The following is a 21,138-nucleotide window of genomic DNA, read 5'->3' as shown; positions in this document are numbered from 1 at the left end:
ACATTGTGGAAAACAAAAGGACAAAACTTTCACACAGTTTCAATAAGAGACAGCAATGTTCCTAGGCATACAACTAAAAATAATGAAACATGCGTCCACACAAAAACATGCGGGCCAGCCACAGCGGCTCACACCTGTAATCCCAGCACTTTGAGGGGCCGGAATGGGAGGGTGGCTTGAGCCCAGGAGTTTGAAGTCAGCCTGCAGTACAGGAGACTCCATGTCTACCAAAAAAAAAAGAAGTGTATATGAATGTTCATGGCAGCATCCCTCATAACAGCTCAAAAGTGGAGGTAACCCAAACATCCCTGAGGAGGTAACCCAAACATCCCTAAACGCATTGTGGTCCAGCCTTAAAATGGAACATGATTCAGTCATCAAAAAGAAGAAAGGCCTGACCCAGGCTACAACACGGAGGAACGTCGGTAACACGATGCTAAACGAAAGAAGCCAGTCACAAAGGATCTCACTTGGCATGATTCCACTTATATGCAATGCTCAGAACGGGCAAACCCCCCGAGATGGAAGGCAGGTGAGTCATTGTCAGGGGCTGAAAAGAGGAGGGAAGACTGGAGGCAGGGAGCAAGGTTGATGGTTTGGGGGTCCTTATTGGGGGGATGAAAATGTTCCTGAATCGACTCTGATGATTGCACAATCCCCCTAATTTACTAAAAAAACATGGTACTGCACGTTTTCAAAGGGTGAATCACAATGGTATGTAAATTATATCTCAACAAATTCTCTAAGAAATCTGCAACTGGGTTCTAGAAAATTTTAACGACATCCATTAAAGAAGGATGCTCCTTCCCCCAACAGCGAATAACTAAATTACTGAACTATTTAAATCGTTGGCCTGCAGGCCGGACACAGTGGTTCATGCCTGTAATCCCAGCACTTTAGGAGGCTGAGACGGGAGGATCACTTGAAGTCAGGAGTTCAAGACCAGCCTGGCCAACATGGCAAAACCCCATCTCTACTAAAAGTACAAAAATTAGCTGGGTGTATTGGTGCGTGTCTGTAATTCCAGCTTCTCAGGAGGCTGAGGCAGGAGAATTGCTTGAACCCAGGAGGCAGAGGCTGCAGTGAGCCAAGATCATGCCACTAAGACAGAGCCAGACTCGTCTCCATAAATAAATAAACAGGGCCGGGCATGGTGGCTCATGCCTGTAATCCTAGCACTTTGAGAGGCCGAGGCGGGTGGATCATGAGATGAGGAATTCAAGACCAGCCTAGCCAACATGGTGAAACTCTACCTCTACTAAAAAAAATAATAATAATAATACAAAATCAGCCAGGTGTGGTAGCACGTGCCTGTAATCCCAGCTACTCGGGAGGCTGAAGCAGGAGAACTGGTTGAACCCAGGAGGCAGAGGTTGCAGTGAGCCAAGATCATGCCATTGCACTCCAGCCTGGGTGACAGAGCAAGACTCGTCTCATAAATAAATAAATAAACAAACAAACAAACAAACAAATGTTAGCCCGCAGATGCGCATCTATATTTGGAAGTGCTCATCACTCTTGCAGAGATGGAAACCATCCTTGTGAGGAGTTCTGAAACAGCTCTGTGACTCAAAGGAAATGCCCCCCACAGACTGGTCCTCCACGTGCTGGACTCCAATTCGGGGGGCCTGTCTGTAAGCAGCCAGACCCAGCCTGCCTGAGCCTTGGGCCCCTTTTCTGGAAGGTGCCACAAAGCAGGGGCCTGGTCTCTGGAGCAGCCCACCCTGCCTGACCCCAGCCCCCTCCATGACTTCCCAACTGCCCACATTCAAGCTAAGTCTGCGTCCTCTTCTGTCAAGGGGGGATGAGTGGCCACACTCATTCCGGAGTCCCAGGCACTGGATGAGCATGGCTGGGTGGCCCTGCTGCCCCACAGGCACCCCATAAACCGAGGGAGGAAATGTCACGCCCTCCCCGTCTAATGTTCGAAACGTGTATACAAATGTTCACAGCAGCACCATTTACAATAGCCAAAACCCAGCAAGAACAAAAGACCCATCAATACACAATGGAGACAGGAAACAAGAGCTACGGTACAACGGAGCATCTCCAGCCATAAAAAGGAAGGAGACACTGATCCACGCTACAGCACGAATCATCCTCTGTGATATAAGAAATACACTGGGCTTTGTCCCTGGTTCCCAGCACAGAGATCCTAATACCCTGAGAATTTCCTGAGTAGCAGAAGTGAGTCCCTTTTGACCCCACTGGAGCTTATGCTAATGAGGTGACTTAGGGTGGGGGCCCCGGGACTGGTCACCAGGAACACAGGTGTCTAAGAAGGTGAGAACTTCTGGCCCTACTTGCTGAGCTCCGGAAGGTACCGGAGATTAAGCTCTATAAAAACTCTTGCACAGGCCAGGCGTGGTGGCTCATGCCTGTAATCCCAGCACTTTGGGAGGCTGGGCAGGTGAATCACCTGAGATCAGGAGTTCGAGACCAGCCTGACCAACATGGTGAAACCCCATCTCTACTAAAAATACAAAAATTAGCCCGCATGGTGACACGCACCTATAATCCCAGCTACTCGGGAGGCTGAGGCAGGAAAATCACTTGAATCCGGGAGGCAGAGGTTGCAGTGAGCCAAGACCGTGCCATTGAACTCCAGCCTGGGCAATAAGAGCAAAACTCTATCTTGGAAAAAAAAATGTTAACTTTATGTTACGTATATTTTACCTCCATAAAGGAAATAAAAAGAACCTCTCATTCTCAACGCCTCACAAGGGTTCAGGATCCACTTCACGGAGTGAGGGGAAAACACTAAAGGCAAAAGGCCAACATGTACAGGCATGCAGCAGGGACAGAAGAGCCTCCGATCTTCGGTTTTTGTCGGAAGCCACCTCCTGAGGTCCACGTGACACAGCCTGTGGGGAGTGGCTGCCGTGAGATGGGCACATGCTCTCCTCACACGTGGTGTACACCATCTCCCATCCTGCCAGCTGCCTTTGCTGACGTCTGTGCCAGAAGCAATGTGACTTTAACAGATGCACCCATTCTCCTGCTGAGAAAACTGAGGCCAGAACAGCAGGTGCTGGTGGCAGAGCCAGGACCAGGAGGAAGCCAAGCTGGCCATTCGGTTCTTCCTGCTCAGCCTCCTCCATCTCCTCCACAAACACTGTTTGTTTGAAAGGCAGGACCGGACTGAGAGGGATGTTGCTCGGGGCCCATCTCACCATTCACAGAACACTCCTCATTCTCCTTGTCCCCAGCTCAACGGCCAGAGAAGGCAACAGGGCAGGCTGAAATTAGCTTACCAACAGTCACCGTGCAAAATTATTCAGGAATAAAATTAAAACATGCATTATGCGTCCTGGTTGAACCATAAAATGCTGTGACCAGTAAAAGCATCAAAACCCAATGTGAGGCCAGGCACAGTGGCTCTTGCCGGTAATCCCAGCACTTGGAGAGAGGCTGAGGAGGCTGGCAAATCACTTGAGGTCAGGAGTTCTAGACCAGCCTGGCCAACATGGTAAAACCCCATCTCTACTAAAAATATAAAAATTAGCTGGGTGTGGTGGCATGCACCTATAGTCCCTGCTACTCCAGAGGCTGAGGTAGGAGAGTTGCTTGAACCTGGGAGGTGGAGGTTGCAGTGAGCCAAGATCGCACTTGGCTTGCGCCCGGCTCTAGTAGGCAACTTATAAAACCGTGAACTAAATAAATCAGGGTCAGTAAGCGGCTGCCCATGGGCCAATTCTAGCCCAAGCCTGTTTTCCTAAGTAAAGTTTTACTGGAACAGAGCTGTGTCCATTCCTTCACGCATTGCCTTTGACTGCGTTTTTGGAGAGACACTGCACAGCGCACAAACACGACATTTTTACTCCAGCCTGGGTGACAGAGTGAGACTCTGTCTCAAAACAAACAGATAAACAAAACTCAATGTGGCACCTCTATAGTCCTGCGAGGTCTTTCTGTGCCCAGAGGGCAACACTGCAGGCAGCGGCCAGCAGGGACTTGGCACAGTCAGGACTGTGCTGCGGGCCTGGGAGGCTATCACAGTAACAGCTCGAATCAGTCGTACCTCCTAGATCTACCATCTTGGGAAGTCTTCTCCCACAACGACCCTGGAAATGGTCACTGTGTTCGCTCTGGCCATGTCAATAAACCCAAAGAGACAATAGCAGCAAATGTGATGCAAGCAGAAGCTGCAGACCGTGGCATCCTGAAGTTCCCGCTCTTGCTGCCCTCAGGAGCCCAGAACCACCAAGTAGCCAGTGGGCAAGGAGGACTGAGTCCAGGGACTGAGCCCGGGTCTAGTGGGCAACTTGTAGAACCATGAGCTAAATAAATCAGGGTCAGCAAGTGACCACCTACGGGCCAATTATAGCCCAAGCCTGTTTTTATAAGTAGTTTTTACTGGAACACAGTCGTACCCATTTATTCATATATTGCCTTTGACTGCTTTTTTGGAGAGACACTGCACAGCACGCAAGTACAACATATTTACTATCCGGCCCTGAAATGGACAGGTGTTTTACCCTTTGTTTGGGGTGGTCTGTTATACAGCAAAGATTAACTAACACGACTCTCAACAATTGCTTATTAGATAGGTGTCGTTATCTCCAACCTAAAGATCGGGAAGCCAAGGCCTACAGTGAAGGATCCAGTCACTCACCCAGGTCACATCGTGGCACTTACGGGGAGGCTCCGGCAAAGCAGGAGTTAACCCTGCCTGTCTAACACCAAAGGCCCCAAGCCCACCACGATGCAGGCTTTATAGAAGGGTCCCTAACTGAGTCACTAGCTGTACAGCCTACCTCATCTCCCCTTCCCAGGGCCCCCGCCCCTTTCTCTTCAGTAAAACATGGCAGGATAAGATGTCCAACGAACAAAGGCTCATCCATGTCAGGAAAAGCCACTGAGGGCCACAAAGGCTGACAAGGATGAACACACACCACTACCCAGGCTCGCGGGTAGCAGAGCAACCCAGTCACCTGGAGTTCCCACGGGATGAGGGCGGCCCCTCCCAAGGGGCTCTCCCTGTGACACACAGACTCACCTCTGTCCCCAGGCCCTGCACACATGCACACAAGGACTGAAGGTGGGACTGGCTGGGGAGGGGGGCCAAGGTTGCAGATGTCCCTTGCACGAGCTGGGGGGCTGCCACTGGGCACCCCATCATCCTGAGTCCCTGAACCCTGTGCACTCATGAAGCCCACATGGGAGGCTCTGCAGAGAACAGGTGGAGGCCACAGTGTCCCCTGCTCTGCCTGTAACAGGATCTCTGTGCCAACCCGAGGTCTCAACAGGCCAGTGGGGAGCCCTGACAAGACAGGCACTTTACAGACCCAACAATCCACATGTGACACAGGTTGCATGGACACAGATGATGCAGACGTCACCATTAAAGACAGTAAGAACAGCTGGCAGTACGTGGAGGCTTACCGTAGTCTCAGTTTTACAAAATTGCCTTATTTAATGCTCACAGCTACCGGAAATATGTTAGTACCCCCATTTCAAGGATAAGAAAACCAAGGCCTAAAGAGGCCAGCTGGGCTGTCCAAGGTCACACAGCAACACGGCAGAGCTGCTCTGCACTGCAACGTACCACTTACTACAGCAAGGAAAATGAACCCAACACTCCCCAAAACCCAAAGATGTCGGGGTAAGAGCGGAGAGGCCAGAGGCTCCTCCTGGCCAGTGCTATGCTCCCTCCGCGGCCCGAATTCTCCAGGCAGATCACCCGTCACCGCGGCCTAGAGAACAGGGTGCTGAAACACAGCGACACTCAACTCTGCTGGGCAAATGCACCGTCTATGGCCAGAGCTTGCTGGAGTCAATCAGCAGAAGTGTTGAAGAGCTGGGGCCCTCTGTGTCCTCTCTGTCCCCACGCTGACTGCACCTGCTGCAGAGGACTCTCCCTAGAAGAGGGGCTGTCCAGACACAGAGTCACAGGGACAGACTTCATTCACGGGAAGGTCCAGCTCACAGCTTCACAAGCATTTTGTTCACAAACACCCAGGAGGCGTGAGGAAGGACTGGCTGAGAACACGTCAACAGATGGCCAGGAGGGGCCGCCAGGCAGGCCCAGAGGGAGGACTCACTGGAGTGAAGGAGATTAAATGCTCCCGTCCCTTTCCATTCTACTGGTTATAACATGCAACGTGCTACATGGGTTCAAAGCCCCAGCCAATGCACCTCCCTGGAGCTCAGTTTCCCCTTCTGTGAAATGGGCATTAAAATACTCCCAGACAGCAACTGGCGATTCCACGAGACCATATGCATGAAGCTCCTGGCACACAGCAGGTACTGAAATGGCCTCCAACAATGTCTGCAGATAATACATTAACGATAATGACGATGACTGACTGACTGAGCTACCTACAAAGATACAGGTCACTCTATGTTATTACTGCATTGTGAATGGTCAATTTTTTTTCTTTTTTGAGACAGGGCCTCACTATGCTGCTCAGCCTGGAGTGTACTGGCACCATCTCAGCTCACAGCAGCCTCAACCTTTCCAGGCTCAGTGGTCCTTCCACATCAGCCTCCTGAGAAGCTGGGGCTACAGGCACACACCACAATGCACAGCTAATATTTGTTTTTTGTTTTGTTTTGTTTTCTAGAGACAGTTTCACCACACTGCCCAGGCTGGTCTCGAACTGCTCTTAAGCAAGCCACCTACCCACATCGGCCTCCCAGAGTGTTGGGACTATAGGCATCAGCCACCTGCACCTGACCAAGAAGTCATTTTTGCCTCTACATGTGGAGCGTCCTGCAGCTGGCTGGGTGGTCTGTTACCTCGGGGGCATTTCCTTTCGTTCAGAAAATCACCCACCCCACGCCAGGCCACTGAGCCCACCAGGCACAGGCTACATCTCGCAGGGCGTCTACCAGGTGTCTCAGGCAATTGCACATCCCTGGGAGCTGGGCAAACACTCAGCGGTGGCCAGAAAGCCATCTGAAGATCCAACGGCCTCCACGAATGTTCACTAGTAATATGATACTAATTCTAGACTGCTAAAATTAGTAATATGATACTAATACTAATAATTACTAACAGTATATGATACTAATTCTAGACTGCTAAAATTAGTAATATGACACTAATACTAATATTACTAACAGTAATATGATACTAATTCTAGACTGCTAAAATTAGTAATATGACACTAATACTAATAATTACTAACAGTAATATGATACTAATTCTAGACTGCTAAAATTAGTAATGACACTAATACTGATAATTACTAACAGTAATATGATACTAATTCTAGACTGCTAAAATTAGTAATATGACACTAATACTAATAATTACTAACAGTAATATGATACTTTTAGACTGCTAAAATTAGTAATATGATTCTAATGGTAATAATTACTAACAGTAATATGATACTAATTCTAGACTGCTAAAATTAGTAATATGATTCTAATGGTAATAATTACTAACAGTAATATGATACTAATTCTAGACTGCTTCTGGTAAGAACCTCGTTCTTCAGGAGAATGAACTCCAGAAGCTATTTAACCAGGTTTGGTCTATGAAGAGCCTGCCACGGGGTACTGGGAGGCTTGTCAGCATGAGGATTCTCTGATCCAGCATAAAATCTGCTGAAAACCCGCTGCAGGACCCAGATGCGGTGCATCTTCTCCCAAGGTCCATTGTTCTCCAAGAGGTTTGGACCTGGACTGTCCAGAGCCAGCAGTGCAGAACCCTGATTAATTCTCAATGAGCTCTGGGGTCCTCCCCACACTCAGGTCTCTCTGAGTGACAAGCCGTGACAAGCTGTCCTAGCCCATCTTCTCTCCCTAATCCCTCTCCTGTTCTTCCAACTAGAGTCTTTGCTGCTAACTCAAAGGAAGCATGTCAAAAGGAAGGGGACTCCGTCTGAGGGTGAGAAGGTGGCGGTGGAAGTAGGGCCACTGCAGGGCAGGGGGCCAAGCAAGAAGGGGCAGACCCCAGCCCCTGGAGAAGGAAGGTTACAAATCCATGCTGCCCCATAGCAATATAATTGGAGTCACAAATGTAATTTTAAATTTCCTAGGAGCCACATCAAAAAAAATAAAATGGGCTGGGCATGTTGGCTCATGCCCACAAACACCAATACTTTGGGAGGCTGAGGTGGGAGGATCACTTGAGCTCAGGAGTTTGAGGCCAGCCTGGGCAACATAGGGAGCCCCCTCTAAAAAAAAAACAGCCAGGTGTGCTGCTGTACACCTGCAGTCTGTGCGTCTGTGGTCGCAGGTCCTTGGGAGGCTGAGGTGAGAGGATTGCTTAAGCCAGGGAGGTCCATTCAGAAAATGGAAAGCTGAGTGGTGGATGAACCGGAACTGGGAGAAGCTTTCTATGAATCAGAGAAAATGCAAGTTAAAAGGAGACACCATTTCCCACCCATTACACTGGCAAATATCAGGCAATACCAAGTCTTGCTGAGGAGGAGGGGCCCAGGGAGTTCTCACACCATGCGGGTGGGACTGTAACTTGGTACAACGCCCGGGAGAGCAATTTGAGAACATTGGCGAAAGTCAGCTCTGCATGGTGAAAGACGAGAAGTTGCCTACCCCGGGGCTAAGGAGGTACCCAGGGAAGCCCCGGCAGGGCCTGCGGAGAAGAATGTTCCCTGCAGCACGGTCTGAAAGAACAAGATCCTGAAAACAACCCAAATGTCAACAGGAAGAGAAAGAATAAAATGGGGTTAACCATTCCATAAAATGTATAAACTGAGCTACATGATCAACTCAGGGTGGATTTTTTAAAGTGGCTATTAAGGAAACTTCAAGGCAAAGCTTCCAGGGAGCGGGAAGTACCCGGACACCTCGCTTTTCCCACCCCACACAGGCGACCCAAGGCCCCATGAGACAAACAAATACGTACCTTCGCCAGCAACTGCACATGAGATCGGCAAATGACCCATTGAACAACCAGCCCTCATTTAAGATCATGAGGCAACCGGAAAGCATCTAATCAGTCCATCAGCTACATTTTGCAGGAGACACTCTCTCCCCTGCTACTGTCTCTGGTCCCTGTCTTTCTTGGTCCAACTCTAGGCTGGGGTTGAACCCACAAAGATGAGACATCCCCAGTAGGTTCCCAGGGAGTAGGTTCCCAGAGAGCAGCACCTTGCCTCACTGGAAGACACCAGACGTGGGAAAAAGTCTGTCCCACAATTTCTCCCACACTCAGGGTCACCCCTGCTTTCTCCTGAGACCCACGAAGAAAGGTGGGGCCTCCTTCTGTGAGACACCAGCCTGGGCTGGAGCAAGTGGGTAAAAGACCTCAGCTTTAGTATCTCAAGACTGGATGGGCCTGGGGCTGGACACTGCTTTAGAAGGTGTTTTCTGAAAGCAAGGACTCAAGATATTTGGACGCCCACATTCGCAGTAGCATCATGTACAACAGCCAAAGGGTGAAGCCACCCAGGTCCCCACGGATGGATGACTGTATAAACAAAATGTGGTCCATCCACACAATGGAATATTACTCAGCCATAAAAAGGAAGGAAATTCTGACACACACTACAACATGGATGAGGCTTGAGAACATTATGCTGAGTGAATTAAGCCAGACTCAAAAAGACAAACACTGCATGATTCCACTCGGATGAGGTCCCTACAGAAGCCAAAGAGACAGGAAACAGACTGGTGGTCACTAGGGGCTGGGAGAAGGGGGATGGTTTGCTAGTGTTTAGTGGGGAAGTAGTTTCCGTTCTGCAAGCTGAAGAGTTCTACAGATAGACGGTGATGATGGCGGCACAGCAAGGTGAGTGTCCTTAATGCCTCAGAACTACACACCTAAAAATGGTGAAAAGGGTACCCTTCTATGTTATAAGTATTTTGCATGATTTATAAAATGTGCATTGGGAAAAAAGTGCTCTTATATCCATTTCCACTGAACTCCTCCTCTATCACGCATCGCTTCCTTCACCTCCTTTAAGTGTTTGCTCAAGGACCACTTCCTCAGTGCGGCTCACACCGACCGCCCTGCTAAAACAGCAGCCCCCTTGGCTCCCAGTCCCCACCAGCAAGCTCTCCTTTCCTCCCGCACGGCATCACTGCTTCTTTATGATCTCCCTTAATTATTGTTTGCTCCCCTGGTGAGGGTGTCGACCCTACAGGGGCAGAAATATTTGTCTGGTTCACTGTTGCATCCCAGAGTCTAGAGCAGCCTAGCAGATATCTGCAGCACACGCCACAAAAGACGGCAGAATACGCATTCTTCTCAAGGGCACATGGAACATTCTCCAGGAGAGGCCTCATGCCCGGCCATAAAACAGCCTCATTAAACATCAGCAGGACTGAAATTATACAAATAATGTTCTCCAACCACGATGGAATGAAATTCGAAATCCATGTTACAAATGCACAAATATGTGGAAATTAAACAACACACAAACAGCCAATGGGTCAAAGAATAAACGACAGGGAAATTGGAAAACACTTCGAAATGAGTGAAAAAGAAGACAAAACATATCAAAACTTATGGAATACAATTAAAGCAGTACTTAAAGGAAATTCAGATCTGTAAATGTCTCTATTAAAAAGAAGACAAATCTCAAATCAGTAACCAAAACCTTCCACCTTGCGAAAGTCAGAAAAATGGGAAACTGAAAGTGAGCAAGCAGAAGGAAGGAAATAAGAAAGGTTAGGGCTGAAGTTAATGAAATCAAGGCTAGAAAAACAATAAAATCAATAAAACTATAAGTTGGTTATTTCAAAAGATCAACAAAATTGACAAACCTTAGCTGGAATGATCAAGAAAAGATGGGAAGACTCAAATCACCAAACTCAGAAATGAAAGAAGGGACATTATTACCAACTTACAGACTTAAAAGGAATCAGGCCAGGCGCGGTGGCTCACGCCTGTAATCCCAGCACTTTGGGAGGCCGAGGCGGGCAGATCACGAGGTCCGGAGATCAGACCATCCTGGCTAACACAGTGAAACCCTGTCTCTACTAAAAATACAAAAAAATTAGCCGGGCCTGGTGGTGGATGCCTGTAGTCCCAGCTACTCAGGAGGCTGAGTCAGGAGAATGACGTAAGCCCAGGAGGTGGAGCTTGCAGCAAGCCGAGATCGCACCACTACACTCCAGCCTGGGCGACAGAGCGAGACTCTATCTCAAAAATAATAATAATAATAATGAGATGGTGCTACAAACAACTACACAGCAACCGAATCAGAGAAACTCACTTGAAGTGGACATATTTCTGGTGGGACACAAACTAACAAACTTGACTCAAGAAGAAACAGAAAATCTAAAAAGACCTATGACAAGTAGAGATCCAATTAATAATTTTAAAAGTTTTCACAAAGAAACGCCTAGGCCCAGATGGCTGTATTGGTGAAGTCTATCAAACATTTAAAGAAGAATGAAGGCCAATTTTGCAGAAAAAAAAAAAAAAAAAGGAAGACAATGCTTCCCAAGTCATCTTATGAGGCCAATACTACTCTGACACCAAAACCAGACTTCACAAGTAAACTACAGGCTTCCTCTGGCAGCCAAACACCTACAAAGTCCTCTCTGCTCTCCTGTCTACACTTGCAAGCCTGCCTCACTCTACAAATTGGCCAGGCTGCTCTCCCCGAGTCTCCTAAGCCACCTCAGGCTCTGCCAGCCTCCTTGACCCCACAGCCTGGAAGGTGCCCCTGCATGCTCCCAACATCCTAGACTCCACAATCAGAAGGCCTGCCCCTGGGGTGGGAACCACCTGGTGCTGTCTGAAGCCCCCAACTAAACTCCACAGAAATATCCTGAACGACAAGAAAAGGGATATGCAACATTCAAAGCAGCCCCTGGACCACATGGCAAAGCCAGCTTTCAAACCAGACCCGTGCACTGACAAGGCAGATCCCACGCTCCTCCCAGAGGCTCTCAGCGTACAGCCCCAGGAACCAGCCTATTCGAGAGATCTATGAAGTCAAACCATTCTCATCATAACACTGAGATGTGAGCTGCTTTTTCAAGCTCATCCTCTCCCAAGTGCACAACGGAAGCCACAGAACGTGTGATATTCCAAATAGCTGACTGCAGGAGCAGATACGGGAACCCAGCTGTCTTCCATTAAACCTGACAGCAAAAAGACTGCAAAAATGTTAAACAATGCCAGTCTTCTCACCAACTCTTTTTTGTTGTTGTAGAGATGGACTCTCACTCTGTTGCCCAGGCTAGAGTGCAGTGGTAAAATCTTGGCTCACTGCAACCTCCGCCTCCTGGGTTTAAGTGATTCTTGTGCCTCAGCCTCCTGAGTAGCTGGGTCTCCAAGTGTGCCCCACTGTGCCTGGCTAATTTTTGTATTTTTAGTGGAGACGGGGTTTCACCATTTTGGCTAGGCTGGTCTCAAACTCCTGACCTCAAGTGATCCACCCGCCTCAGTCTCCCAAAGTGCTGGGATTACAGGTGTGAGCTACTGCACTATTTTTTTTTCTCACCTTGTCACCCAGGCTAGAGTACAGTGGCGTGATCACAGCTCACTGCAACATCAACCTCTCAGGCTCAGGTAATCCTCCCACCTCAGCCTCCTGAGTAGCTGGGACCACAGATGCGTGCCACTACACCTGGCTAATTTTTTATTTTTTGTAGAGACAGGGTCTCATTATATTGCCTAGGCTGGTCTCTAATTGCTGGCCTCAAGCAATCCTCCTGCCTTGGCCTCCCAAAGTGCTGGGATTACAGGCCTGAGCCACCTCAACCAACCTCACCAAATGTTTTTGTTTTGAAAAGAGTTGTTTTTCATAAAAACACATTATTTATACCAACATATAATGAGTTTATTACTATTTTTAAATGCATTAATAAATATTTTTAAATTCTAACAGCATAACAATAGGTTAGTGCTCATACACAGCAAGCTTCTGGGTCCTTCAAAATTCTAAGAGAGCAAAAAAGGTTCCTTAAGCTAAAAGTCTGACAACCACTGTGCTACCTCATCTGCTTTACCTGAAAGCGAACAGAAAAATAAACTGGCGTGCCACCTAGGAGGCGATCTGGAGGCCGGAGAAGCGAGCGGTGCCTTCCTCTGCACAGTGGAGTGGGCAGCCGCCCAGTGTGGATCCCAGCTCGGCCACAAGACCTTTGGCAAGTTCAGCCACTGGAGCTGAATGAGCCTCGAGGGAGGGAAAGTCCAGAACTAGGATGAGAGGTCATAGCAACGCCATCTGGTCAGTATCTTCCCCTGCCAACGTCCCCTGGTCCATGCTTGGTGCCACTGTAGGACCTTGAAATGCAAATAGGAGCAAGACGTGGTCCCTTTCCTGGGGACCTGTCCGCCTGGTGAGGAGGGGTCAGACAGGAGCCGGCTGGCCCAGGGGCAAACGCCTCTGGTTTGCAGGCCCCTGCACGGGAAGGGGGTGGCGGAGCAGATTCTTCAAATTCCAGGGACATTTGTGGGGGGCGGCAGGAAAAACATGGACAGGAACGGCTGAGCCCTACGCTCTCAGGGGTACAAATGAGGGCATGGAAGCATCCCCCTCCACTCCCCAAGAAGCTTGCCTTCTCCCCAGGGAAGGAATCCAGGGCAGATTTTCAGGAAAGACAGGCTCAGAGGCTCATTTCCCATCGCCCAGGAGCCCAGAAGTCTGTGTCAGCTCCAGGCCTGGAAACCCAGGATGCCCCGCACCCCCTTCCCTGGCCCTAAGCCTCCCAGGACCCACCCCAGTGGACCAGGGACCAGGCTGCCAGCTGTCCAGACTCTCGGCCATTCCCCAACCCCACCGAGGACTCTAGGTGCTGACTCTGGATTCTCCTTGAGAAGCGGAGGGACCTGATGAGCCAGAGTGAGGAGGACGTGGGGCAGGACACCCCCAAGTCTACAGGGAGGTAGCAAAGCCTGGCAGTATCCAGAGCACACAGCGGACATCACCTGTCACTCACATAGGTATCATTACTGTCCCCAGGTAAGAATCACCTGCAGGACCCTGAATGCAGGTGTAATCTTGTGAACCAAGATTTTCTTCCTTACAGGGGGCTTCAAACTGAGGTGCAAGGACCCTTTCCAAGTGGACCCAGCTCAGTCTATAAAAGGTAGCCAAGTCTTTCCCGAAATTGCTCAGTGGAGAAAGGCCTTGGGTCCCCCTGCCCACCTCCCCTCCCCAACATCCCTGAAGCTCTTTTACATAAGAAAGGCACTGCTATCCCCCAGAAGCTGGTGAGGTGGCGGTGCAGCCCCAGGAGAAGTGCCCTCCTGATACCAAACAAAAGGGCTAATGCAACCAAGGCTTCAATTAAAACACCAAAAACACCCACTGCCTTCTCAGAGATGCAGCTCCAGTAACAGCTCCCCTTTTCCATTTCTAAAAATCTGTAATTTATTTATAGTTTTTGACCAACTGTGCCCCAGCAATGACTGTACAGCTTTTTCAATTCAGAAGTAATTTTTTAAAATACTTAGCAACTTCAGGTCACGGGAAATTTTATGAAAGTCAATTTATGTATATTTTTCATGCAGAGAAGTATGCTAGGTTGATTAATAAAAGACCCATGAGCATAAAAGTCTATTACATTACGATCAAATTCTTTGGGGGAAGTGGCTGTATAAATTCAAGAAGAGAAAAGAACAACGAAAATGTCCTAAAGCTCACTTACGTATCTGTCAAGAAAAAGTGGATGTGAGTCACGATGGGTTTATATCACAGTGGGTGAAGAGTGAGGCAACAGTTCCTTTTAAAATAATGATATTTACCCTCACAGAGGTACCACAGCCTTTACAAATATTTAAACCTATGAAGACAAATTTTAGATGTTGACTTTAAAATGTGTAAGAAGCCTGGTAAATGACGAATGGCACAATCTGAACGTTTACTGGCAATTCTTTCAGCTTTGCTGGATATTTGAATTTTTCATAAGAAATTGTTGCAGAAAATGTATGAGAGAACAAGCTGCTTTTTAAAACACTTTTAGGGAGAGATAAAAAAAAAAAAAATGCAAGAAGCAGGCCCCAGCCCAGCAGGGCCATGGCAGGGCTTATGACCTCTAATGCACGCCTCCTGCGGGGGTATCTGGCGAGGCCTTTCTAAGTCCAGCAACTCAGGGCTGCTCCAGCTGATCTTCCCCTCCCTCTGGGGGCTCCCGTGCTACCTTTCTGCTGTATCAATTTCTAGGACGGGGAGCTAGGAGCCCTTCTGCACTCCACCATTTGGAATCTGCAGCCTCAGATTGGGAGTTTGTGGCCTAATTCCATTCACACACCCCTCACTGAGCTAACCCCAGAGTAGCTACCACACCCAGCAAGGACAATTTTCAAACACTGTCCCCAGTCACGCTCTGGTGCAGTGCTGGGTTCAGCAATGACATCTGGTAGCCAATGGGGAGCCCAGCATGTCCCTGCTGCTGCCCGCTAACTCCTGGCAGCCCCACAGGCTTTTAAGAGCTTAATCTCCCAGGGAGCGAGCTGCATTTCAACCGGTCCCTCCCTGAAGGTCCATCCCCAGGGTACATGCCTCCAGAGAGACCCAGTCGATGGTCCCTAAACCCAAGGTAGGCTCTGGGTACTGGGCATGGGCCCATCTTCCCATATTCTGCAAAGAACGGAAACCCTTGAATGCAGGAAAGGCTTGCATCAGAAGCACCTGTACCCTGAAGCCCAGCGTCAGTACTGGAGCCACGGCCAATGAGACAGCCGTCCATCAGCGGCATCAAACCAGTCCTTGAATCTGCTTTCCACAAAGCAAAACGTGGAGCACATCAAGAAGTCTAATGAGAAACTGGTGTTCACCTGCTGACCGCAGTGCTATTTCACAGCACGGGAATGAGAAGACTAATTTTCTAACCGCTGCCTAGAAGCTTTCTCCAGCTGGGCAGTGCGCATTTAACCACCGGGCGGTGCCGGGTCAAGGGCTCCCCTACCCGCTAGCTGTGTGTGCTAAGGCAAGCGGCTTCACTCCTCTGAGCTTCAAGCTCCTGATCTGTGAAATGGGAATCGTAATGAATCGGAGCTGCCTCCTTGGGCTTCTGTGAGATTTACTGAGGGAATAAATAGCAAGAGTATGGCACTAATGCCAACCAAAAGGAAAATGTTCGGTGAGAGTCTCGCTATGCACACTGCAGCTGCTGACATTATTGTGACTAGCGTGTGGCTCTGTCCCCACCCCAGGAACAAGGACTGGATCATTCTGCCAAGCGCCCATGTTCAGTCCCAGGAGGACGCAGACAACCTGGGCCTCTTCCAAGGGTTTGTATAGCCCCACCCCATGCTGGGTTGGGGACCCTTTCTATGCCCTCCAGCACTCAATGGTCACCTCCATCACAAGCCCTGTCACAATACAGACTAACTGGACTGTCCAGTCACGCCTCTTCCTCCCCATTATCCTAGAAGCTCCCTGAGGCAGCCCTTGCAGCCAGTCCAGGCTTGGATGCGGCAGCAGGCCCTCAGATGATTATTCGTGCGGAAACAAACAAATACACCCTAGATATCCTCTGACCATCAGAAAACGACAGGCCTCTCATTTTGGGCAGGAGGTTAGGTGCAGTAGCCAAGTCACAAAGGTCACTCAGCCCTGGGGGGGCTGCAGGCTCCAAGCCCTGCACTAATATGCTCACAGCCTCTCAATAAGTGGTTCATTCTCCCCGTGCCCAGGCCAATGGTGAGGGGTGGGGGACTCCAGAGATGGAGAAGACCCGCCTTCGTCTGGAGCTATCCTCCCTTCTCCCCTCTCCTTCCCTTTCTTCCCGATTCCCCAGTCTATAGAAATGGAGAGGGTCAAGAGGTCATGTGAAGGCAAGAAGATCTAAAGGGTCCCTCCCTGGGGCTCACAGTCCCACTTACAGGACAACTGGAAGCTCCTGAAGAGGCTGTGCGCATCCATTTCCTCGGTTTTTCTCAGCCACACCCTCCCTGCTGCCCTAAGGAGGGGCCCTCAGACTCCAGGTACAACAGCCCCAGGTGAAAGCTCCAGCTTGAGTTTACAAAGCAGGAGGCTGGAATTGCAGGCAGGTGAGACCTCAGGTGTTCAGGCCCAGAACTCCTTTACAGTAGGAGGCACGACCTCAGGCCCCGCAGCAACTCCTAAGCTGAGTCCCACTTTAGAAAAGTCCTCATCCCTCATCAGGACTGACAGGGACGCCAGAACTCTATCATCTGCAACTCTGTTACGTATTTGGAAATAAGGCAAGTATGCTAAAGCACTGCCTTCCCATAAAAAGCCATTTTTAGGAGTGTGTTCCTGTATACTGGTCAATTCCCAGCCCGTTTTTCTCTCCCATCCTTTTCCTCTTTACTAATGATATACAAAATGCAATGCAGTCTCAGCATCCCTTTACCTCCCTCTGGGCAGCACTCACATCTGATATCACCTGGCTCCCCAGTCCCCGGCCTAGACCAAGACCCCTAGAAGCCAGCATGGGCCCAGCATGGGCCCTAAACACCCAAATGAAGAAATGAATGAACGAAAAATCTCCTTGAAACTCACCCAAATAGGAATAGGGCTTTCTATAGCAGACTGTACTTGGAGACAGTACGCAGAAAAGGTCCCACACACAGACCACACCCCTCCCGTGGGGTCGGGGGTAATCTAATTTGTTAAAAGCAGCCAAGTGCTGTCAACCGAGGCCTCTGGGGTCATCTTCATGGGTGAAATCACCTACTGGTAAAGAGCTACCTTTGATACCTGAATTCCAACCTCCTTCCAAAGGCACCCAAAGAAGCACCAAGCTTTCCATCCAATTCTTCCTTCCAGGAAAACAAGGAATTCCTGGGTGTGATAATGGAATCAGAGGATTAAGTGCTTCCCAGGAGCTGGGTCACGCAGGCACTAACTGGGACACCCAGATTCCTATCAGGACAAGGGTCTCCCTCAGGCCCCCTTAGAGGCCAGCGATATCCGGCATAGAAACCCACAGCTCCCACCTACCAATTCCCCTCTTAGAGCAACCACAACGGCTTTCCCCCAGAAGTAACACGGAACCCAGACGCGGGCCAAGCTCACTCCACTCCCGCAGGCTCAACCCTGTTAGGACCGGACCCTCAACCTTGTTTCCAACCCACAAGTAGTTGGAAAACTCCAAAAGCAATTGGCCCCAGAGGCTGTTCTGGACCTGCTGAAACCGCTGGGGCGCCGGGCTCGGTGCCTAGTGCGTAGTAGGGCGTCACTAATTATGGGACGCGGACCGCAGGGCACCCGGGTCAAGGCTGAATCTGGTAGGTCCTTTTCCAGGGGCGCAGAACTTCCCTGTAGCTGGGTCTGCAAAACCGAGGTTCACATCCCAGGTAGAGATCAAATCGCCCTCCCACACCGGGGGACATCCGAAATTACCTCTCTGGATCTGGCAGCTTAATTAGCTGATTGGCCTCATTAACGTTCGAACTTGAGTTTCAAACGAAAAAAGAGGTCACGCAACTATCCAATTTACTACCTCGAATTTCCATCCGAAAACCACTTTATTTTCGGATGGCCTCTGAGGACGCCCAGGCCTTTGCCCGCAGCTGCCAGCCCCCGAGGGTCCTATGTACTTTAGCTTGAACCCCCCCAACACACCCCCCACCTGCCTGGCCCGAGCGCCTTCTCAGTTCCAGGCGCCCCGAGCCCCTTTAAAAGCTCGCCGCGAAAACCCACGGTCACCCGCACCATCCTTTCTCCCCCTGGGTGCTCCAGCCCCACGGAAAGGCAAGCCTCGCCCACGCGCTCACCCACCTCGAGCAGGGTGTCCGCACGCAGACCCGCCTGGAGGGCGCCGCGCTGCACCCCCACCCCAAGCCCCAGAACCCGGGCGGGGAGGTCCACCCCAGCCCCCGCATCGCCCCGAACCCCGGCGGCGAGGCCCGCTGCGGTGGTCGCACCTGCTGGCTCAGTTCGGCGGCCCCAGCCCAGGTGGCGAGTGCGCTGTGGGCGTCTCCGGGAGCGCTCCCCACGCCTGGCGCCCGGGGCCGGGACCACCCGGTGCAGGCGCCTGGGCCGCGGGCTGCGCGGGCGGAGCTGCCCGGCCGCCGGGGAGGAGGGATGCCCGGGCGAAAGTTGCCAGGGAAACTTGATCAACTCGAGCGCGCCGGTACCAGCTTCCTGCATAATTCACGGACGGTGGCGGCCGGGCTGCGCCCGCCGGGTCTCCCTATCCCAGTTGGTGAGCACGGCGGGCCGGGGTCGGGCACCCGGCTGTGGCTCAGCGCGACCCCCGGGACCTGGGCGCCCGACCCGCCACCCCCGGGCCCGCACCAGGCGCGCCGGCCCCGGCCTCTCCGCGACAGCAGCTGCTGCTGCCGCCGCGCGCGCCTGAATGGGAGCTCTGAGTGCAGGGCCAGGGTGACCGCAGCGGGGTCTCGGGGGACCTGGCGGCCACGGTTCGGGTCTCCGCCCCCGCGCGCCACCTGGCGGCCCCGCGCCAGCTCCTCCGCTGGGCTCCCTGGCCCGGGTCCTAGAGCTGGCGGGCGGCGACCTGGGGCAAGGAGACCATGGGAGCGCGGCGGAGGTCGCGCCACACGCGCTGTTGCAGAGGAAGGGGCAGGACGCGCCAGAGACTACGGGGTCCGTGCACGCAGGGACAAAGCGGGGACTCCTTCCTGCGGTCTGAGCCCACGCCGCTTCCAAAGCTTTCGACACCGGCCCCTGCCCGGGAAGAAAGGCACGCGGGGGGAGGGGCTCTCTACGGAAAATCGACCCCCACCTGGACACCCGGCTCCCTCCCCTCAGCGCCCACCTCTCCAGCCTCTCTGGGTCTAGGACTGCGCTTACCCGGTAGCTGGTGCTCCGGGAATCGAGACGCACCCAAAATGCCGTTAGTGAGCAGGGTGGGGTGCCCAAGGGCCACCTTCCGTCCTCCCCGGCCCGCGCCCTGCGTCCCTAGACGCCGCCTCACCTGACTCGGCGAGTCGGGGGCGGGTCCGAGCCCCCCGGGAGCGCCGGCGTCCGCGCACACCTGGCTCGGCCGCTGGAAGCCGAGCGGCGCCGCGCCCAGCCCCGCCGGAGCGCGGGACCGCAGCCGCCGCTCAGGTGCGGGGGGTGGGGAAGGACCCGGCCCCGCCCGGCACGGGCGCTGGCTCCGGCGAGGGTGGGGGAAGGGCCCTCTCGCCGCCAAAAGGACGCGTACGGCCCAGGACCCGCGGGCGATCCGCCCTGGACCTCCGCCCCCCTCCCCGCTCCCGCCCGCGTTTGCGGCTCGGGCGCGCGCGTGGGGTCTGTTGTGGCAACCCCGGGATACCGCGGGGCGCCCTCGCCGCCTCCGCCCCGCCCCAGGCTGCATGGCTCACGCACCTCCCCCTCCCCGGCCAAAGCCGGCGGACGAGAAAGTCCCTGAATTTTGTAAAGTCCGGTTCGGTCTGCACGATTATCCCGAACGCAGCTGGCTCCCGCTACGGAGTATTTATAATAATAGGATTCGGAAATAAAGGCCGCCTGCACATCAAAACGTTTGCAGAGCAAATGAAAACTTTGTACCAGGTAATACGCCGGCGTCTGCTGCCCAGGCCACCAGGTCTGGGGCGCCTTCCGCCCAGGGGTGCACAACGGTGTCTCCGCCAGCTGCCCTCCAAGCCAAGAACAGCCAGGGGGTGGGGTGGGGGGAGCAAAAGCCAACGGCTCGGGTGAATCCCAGAGGCCAAAGGCACCCTCCGGAGACTCCCAGGAATCCTGTTATTATCCAGGACTCCGGATTGCTAGGTTTGCGGAAGCCCGAAGGGGCGGGTCCTGAGCTTGGAGCTGTGGCCGATGTGTGAGCTAGATTTTCTCAAGGCCTTGATCATTCACTAGGAATCTCCCCCAGTACAAGCTGCGTGTTTCTGAGTAAGCTCTTGAGGTCTCTCTGTTCTGGGTTCTCCAGTATTCTGGAAGGGGTGGGTAGGGATCAGAGTCCAGGCTGTGGAGTAGAACAACTGTCTCCAGAACCCTGGAGCCTGGCATTATGCAAACCCAAAACTGTGCCCCCCACAGAGAGAGAGAGAGAGTGTGTGTGTGTGTGTGTGTGTGTGTGTGTGTGTAAGTCAGTCTATCTTATAGGACATGCCTGAAAGGTTTGCATGGGCTGGTGACTTCAACATACCAAAGGCAAAGTTAAATATTTGCTCTAGATACTTTTTTTTTCCTGCTTGCATAATTGTCCCACATTTCAAAGAAATCTTTAAAAGCACTTAGGTTAAAAAAAAAAACAGTTGTGTTTTGGGCCTGCCTGAATATTTCAGGACACACATGGAGTAAATATTGTAACTCCTTGAGGGCAGCTGCCTTATGCAAACGTCTTTCTCATCACTGCTTCCTTAAGCACACACTTGAT

At 51.6% G+C, this 21,138-nt stretch overlaps 1 protein-coding gene across 4 annotated transcripts in view; it reads right to left on the bottom strand.

The window, feature by feature from the left end:
* SHANK2 (SH3 and multiple ankyrin repeat domains 2) overlaps nucleotides 1-19,848 on the bottom strand; it is a 672,941-nt gene extending 653,093 nt beyond the window's left edge. For 3 of the 4 annotated variants that reach the window (XM_033203946.1, XM_033203948.1, XM_033203949.1), the window contains exon 1: nucleotides 19,605-19,722. The gene's annotated coding sequence lies outside the window, so the exon portion shown is untranslated. The other variant, XM_033203947.1, reaches the window with a different exon arrangement.
* Between the last annotated feature and the right edge of the window lie 1,290 nt (nucleotides 19,849-21,138).

Source organism: Trachypithecus francoisi, unplaced genomic scaffold (genome assembly GCF_009764315.1).
Source record: "Trachypithecus francoisi isolate TF-2019V2 unplaced genomic scaffold, Tfra_2.0 Lachesis_group8, whole genome shotgun sequence".
Classification (NCBI taxonomy): Eukaryota; Metazoa; Chordata; class Mammalia; order Primates; family Cercopithecidae; genus Trachypithecus; species Trachypithecus francoisi.
Note: the sequence above shows the minus strand (reverse complement) of the source record. Positions and strands in the feature narration are given on the sequence as shown.